The sequence below is a fragment of the Aulostomus chinensis genome, chromosome 4, assembly GCF_037954235.1.
Source record: "Aulostomus chinensis isolate RoL2024-O1b breed Wild chromosome 4, RoL_Achi_v1.0, whole genome shotgun sequence".
Classification (NCBI taxonomy): Eukaryota; Metazoa; Chordata; class Actinopteri; order Syngnathiformes; family Aulostomidae; genus Aulostomus; species Aulostomus chinensis.
The window spans coordinates 29,515,430-29,521,203 of NC_141323.1; the positions used below are offsets into that span (position 1 = coordinate 29,515,430).

At 41.8% G+C, this 5,774-nt stretch overlaps 1 non-coding gene across 1 annotated transcript; it reads left to right on the forward strand.

Moving 5' to 3' along the window:
* Positions 1–285: 285 nt before the first annotated feature.
* Positions 286–367, forward strand: trnal-aag (transfer RNA leucine (anticodon AAG)). Its single transcript has one exon. It is a non-coding gene; the product is annotated as a tRNA-Leu (tRNA).
* Positions 368–5,774: the final 5,407 nt, after the last annotated feature.

The window sequence follows — 5,774 nt, forward strand, 5'->3', positions numbered from 1 at the left end:
AAGCTTTCACTTTATCAATGGAATCACTGGGAAAAGAAACTCATCCTGTCAGATGAAGGCCAAATAGTTTTGCTTCACTGTGTTGAGGGAGGGTTTGTTCAAATGATTCTAGAAGAATAAATCAAAACATCATCAATTAACATGAAGAAGAAGTGAATGCAGAGTTTTATTGATGGTTTCAGGAATCAGCCTCTGAGTTCATGGTGCTCCAATCTTCAGACAACTGAAAGTGATGAAACCACCTGTGTTGAGTTGTCTTCCATCATGGAAAATTAAAAGGAAAAAGGTAGTGTGGCCGAGTGGTCTAAGGTGCTGGATTAAGGCTCCAGTCTCTGAGGAGGCGTGGGTTCAAATCCCACCACTGCCATCATAGGGTCACTGAAGAGGTGTGGCAGGTCTCACATGGCCTCTCCTCTGTCTTCCACCGATGTCTTCAAACCCTGGACCAGAAGAAGAATTGTCTTCTGAGTCCACAGACCTGACCATTGCTGCTCTGACTACCACATTACCTCCTGGTTATCAGCGTGAAGTCAATGGTGAGGTAGTCAGTTGTTCCTGGTGTTTTATTACAGAGGCTCCATTGTTGATTAAATAATTTTAATTCTTTACTTGAAGTTTCATGCTGTTTTGCTCAAAATGTTTGACAACTTCTTGCATGTTGGTGCCCCATCACACACAACAGGTGCACTTGTACTCTTTTCACCTCTGACCCACAAACATTCATAGTCTTCCAGTGAACGTCCAATTATCTTCTGAAATCAGTGATGAATCTTTACCTGCTGAGACTCATTGTCTATGACTGTGACTAGCATGTGCTAGCAGAATACAGCACTCCTTCTTCATTATCTGTCTTTGTCTCTGACCAGCTCTCCTGCTCTCTTTCCTCCTACCAGTCAAAGCAGACATCTTCACCTACTGATCTTGGATCTGCTGCCCGTTCCTGCCTGGTAATAGAAGGAACCAGCACCTGGTTCTACAGGCTGAATTAACTCCAGGACGTTGGCCAGCCGTGTCAGTTGAAACCTTATTTGTCCAAATAGAGAAAAAATAAGTCTGATTGTTAATGAAAGATGTCATCATGGCTTTGAAACTGTGGTTGGGGACAAACCAACATGAGCACATTCATGGAAGAATAGCAATAAAAACAGGAAGTGTTAGTTAGCAAGCACTCACCAGTCTTTCACTATCATACTTGATTCTAGTGGAACAAAATGGCTGCTGCTGACTGTGCTGCCTGGTGGTGGATCACTCTTCACCATCCTCACAGGCCTTGATGGAACCAAAAAGGCGAGTTCCTGGAGAAGATCTTCCAGGGCGTCCAGGTTAAAGCGGTGCCCCAGCTGGCACCAGGTGCTGACCCAGGTCCTGCATGTGAGATACTGTCAGTTCTGTTCTGCCCTGCTCACAACCACAGGCTGGTGTTGAGGCCTGCAGCAACCAGGGCCCCAGTCACCAAGTGTATAAAGGCTGGTCATTGTGGCAGTGGGAGGAGTCAAAATGAAGACAGACCAATGTGAGCAGGACGTGACTGCAAAAGTAAGAAGAACTTGACCATGTTTCCTACAGTACCCAGGAGGCTTGGTAGTTGTTGAAGGAAGCTCCAAAAGCAAAGAGCAGACAGCAGGATATAAAAAGAAAAGATCCAGACACTAAAACTACAAGTAGAAACAAGATGAAATACTAAAAGCTTTGGAAAGATACTCCAAGGTTGTATATACATTATTATATACACTTCTATTCTCATTGACTCCTAAAGAGGGACAGGAAGAATTAGAATGTGGATCATGCAACCTAAACTAAAACTTCAGTCAGATCAAATTCAGGTTAAAGCAAGAGTCTCCAGATCAAAGTCAGAATTCCTGATGATGTCATCAGGGCTTTGACAGTACCTAGAATTCTGTCTTTGATCTCAGGAGGACATGAAAGAAACACAATTGAGGAAAGTAGAACAGAGCACATTCAGCTTCATTAGAAACACTTGAACTGTTGAACAGTAGAATTTGTTTGAAACAGTTTACAACACTTAGTGACAGGATTGAAGAGGGAAGACTTTTCTACTTTAAATTTAATTCTAACTTCCAAGTCAAGTCAAGTCAATTTTATTCATAAATGCCAAATCACAACAGAAGTTATCTCATGACACTTTGCAAGTTTATCTCATGAGATCGGTACCCTGGAAGGTATCACCTTGATGCTCGATGTTCCTGCCTGTTTAAAGGTTTTGTCACCACTGTTGCAGGATGTGCTTGCTGATGGAGAATTGTTGGGTGTAGATTCATTGAAGGAGTTTGGTACTGGACCTGCTCTACCTGTAAAGAGTCATGAGATAACTTTTGTTGTGATTTGGCGCAAAATAAATAAAATTAACTTGACCAGTGTTATTTGTGGTCCTTTGTTAATTGCATGCCACATGAAATTATTATTGGTCAGTTTTCTAGTGACAGTCTCACAGTGGCAAGACAAGAACACTTCTACAATTCTACAATTTCATTTAGCAGACGCTTTTGTCCAAAGCGACATACAACACAAGCAAGAATTTAGACTTAATTAAGGAAAAGTCCATAGGAAGCACAAAAGTGCTTCAGTTGTGATTTGGTCACAGGTACTGCCATCTAGTGGCAGAAGAAGTGCCGAAAAGTGTAGAAAATGGATTGATGGGTGGAGTTTGCTGTGCTGAGAGGGATTTTCCTGTTTCTCTTGAGCACTTCTTCAATCTGAAAATACTGTAACGACCCTGCGTTAGGGTTCATGTTGTAACTGTTGTAAAGTTCTATATTCTGTGTTAATCAATTGAGTTGGCAAGGGGCGGGGGGCGTAAGCGTGTGAGAGAGACGAGTGCGTGTGTGCTGCGTGTGCGCTTGGGTGGGAGAGCAGAGAGAGAGAGGAGAGAGCGCTTGCTGAAAGATCGTGAATTGACATTGTTTTTGTTCTTTTTGGCGTGGTTGCGGCCGACAGTAACCATTACTGTTACCAAAAATAAATGGTCAACTGGTGAAAGCCTCCTTCATCATTTCGACACGCCCTGACGGACGCTACAATACTTTCCAATTGAACAGTTAGAAAAATTTAACTTTTTGCAAAATGGGAGATGCTGGTTCTTCACATTTGACCTGCAGCGACAGCAGGGCCGGTTCTAGGAATGCACATAAGAGGGGGCAGTCAGAAATGTGAAGGGGGCATGTTCTTTTTTCTTTCTTTTTTTTTTTACACATTTTTAACACTGTTAGTGTTTTCTTCACGGCAGTTGTTAGCTGTGTGTCCAGATCTCAACCTGGAGAAGTGGATTGCACTCTGTCAGGCCTCTACACTAAGACCTGTCCAGCTTGGGTGTCCCACCTGAAGACTAAAGCTTCTGCTGGTATAGCTCTTAGGGTCACTGAGGCACGCAAACCCCCTGACCACAATAAGGTGGCAATCCCTCAGGGGGGGAACTGAAAAATAAATGAAATAAATAAATGAAAAGTAAAATAAAATATCCTTCATCCAGATTTTAACAACCAATTTCAACAACATAACATTAATCTTAACTGGATGGCCAAATTCTCAAATACATTTCAAGCTAAAGGAAAGACTTGTCACTATCATCAATATTTACAAAACTGAAAGGAAGTCTTATGAAAAAAAAATCACCAAACATCAAGTTCTCAAACTAATTTATTTTTTTTATTGGCAACTTAATAACTAAAATCTCCTCCTTTCTCACAATTTTTTCCCCCACTCCACTCTACAAAAAAATAGTTAGGGAACTAATTTGTACAACATAACAGTTACAGAGCAGAACATATAACACATAACTTTTTTTCTTCTTTTTTATGTATTTTTTTATTAGCAACTTAATAACTAAAATCTCCTCCTTTCTCACTATTTTTTCCCCCACTCCACTCTACAAAAAAATAGTTAGGGAACTAATTTGTACAACATAACAGTTACAGAGCAGAACATATAACACATAACTTTTTTTTCTTCTTTTTTATGTATTTTTTTATTAGCAACTTAATAACTAAAATCTCCTCCTTTCTCACTATTTTTTCTCCCCACTCCACTCTACAACACCAGTCTCCTGTTTCCTTGTGCAAAAACTCTCACAAATTCATCCATATCCAAGTTACTGGTTATGGACTTCTCATGGGCTAAGATGACCAAATTTATCTTTCGCTTGTGTAACATGGTGCGACGATAAGGGGTTAGGACCCGTGACAATGTGGAGAAGGAATGCTCACACGATGCTGAAGACACACCAATTACCAGGGCTGTTACATACAATTTATGCAACTCAGGAAAAGCTTCCTTGTACTCCTGTAGGTGTTTACAGACAGTGGATAGGTCTGTTTCATTTGGACATTTCTTGAGCAACATCTGTTTTGCCACAAGAATTTCATTTTTTAGATTATCTGCCACAGTGCCAGCCAGCGCAGACAGAGGATGCAACACGGTTGAATCTAGAAATGTGCTGGATTTGGGTGCAAGACTAGATATGGCTCTCAGCAGCTCAACGTTCTTCTGAGAAAATCTATTCTCCATTTCTAAAATGGCCCTGTCAAGGATGTTGAGCAGAGATCTTTTCAGAGACTGAGAGAGGGAAATGGTTGGATCGTCCGAGTCTGTATGGCCCACAGTTGAGAGCACAACACTTTGACCAAGACATTTGCTCATTGTCCTCCTTCTCTTTGGAGGCGGTGCATCATCCCCAGCAGCTGACTGAGATGACTCTCCCCAATCCTCATCTTCACGGAGGCTTTTTAAGGACTCCAGTGCTGCACCAACAACCTCAGAAGCACTGCACATATCCACAGACTGAGACTGTAGAATTGCATTTGCTGGTTTCAAGACACCAAGCACCCGCACTAGAAACTTTCCAGTCTCAAAGAAGTGATGCCTCTTAATTTGACACAGCAGGCCCGATGCCTCGGTCCACAGGTCAACAACAGCACTATCATCCTCTGTCAACTCAGATAGGATACTGACAATATGGTCTTGATTGTCAACAATGCACCTTGTCACCTCATAGTGGCTTGTCCATCGGATTTCAAGCAGCCTTTTAAGGTTAGGTGCATTATATTTCTCAGACACATAGTGGTGCTGAAAAAACTTGTACAATGAACTAGAGAGGTCAAAAAATCTCTTTGCACATGGTTCACTCTGGATGGCATGCACAACCACTAAGTGCAGTTGATGGTTGTAGCAGTGGATGTCTGGGATATACCTAGCAAGCTTGTTTTGCAGCAGAGCTTGTACACCACCTCTTATCCCACTCATCACAGAAGCTCCATCATAACACTGGCTAAGTGTGTTGTCAGCACTGTAGCCAGCATCAGAAAGGTGTGTCAGTATTTCAGACGTGATGTACTCTGCATCAAGTTGATGCAAGTCAAGCAACCCAATAAGATGCTCCTCTGGCATGGAATTGCTGACAAATCTAATCATCACAGACAAATTTTCCACATTGCAAAGTTGCAATGTGCAACTGCATGCAATTGCAAAAATTTGAGGCAAAACCCTGCAGAATCAGCATTTTCATATTTTTTCCTGACCTCTGCAAGCACCATGTCTGCCAGTGTTTGGATCATTTCATTTTGGATATCCTTAGATGTGTATTTTGCATTCTTTGGGATACCCTTAGCAATGCTTGCTAGCTTCTCATCCTTCTCTAATGTATACCCCATGAGTTTCAGAAAAAGCCCTGAAGCAACATCATCACCACCTGCATCATGTCTCAAAGTTTCTGCAGTCCCACGGAGCCCCAACTCATTCACACAGAGAAACTTAATAGCACT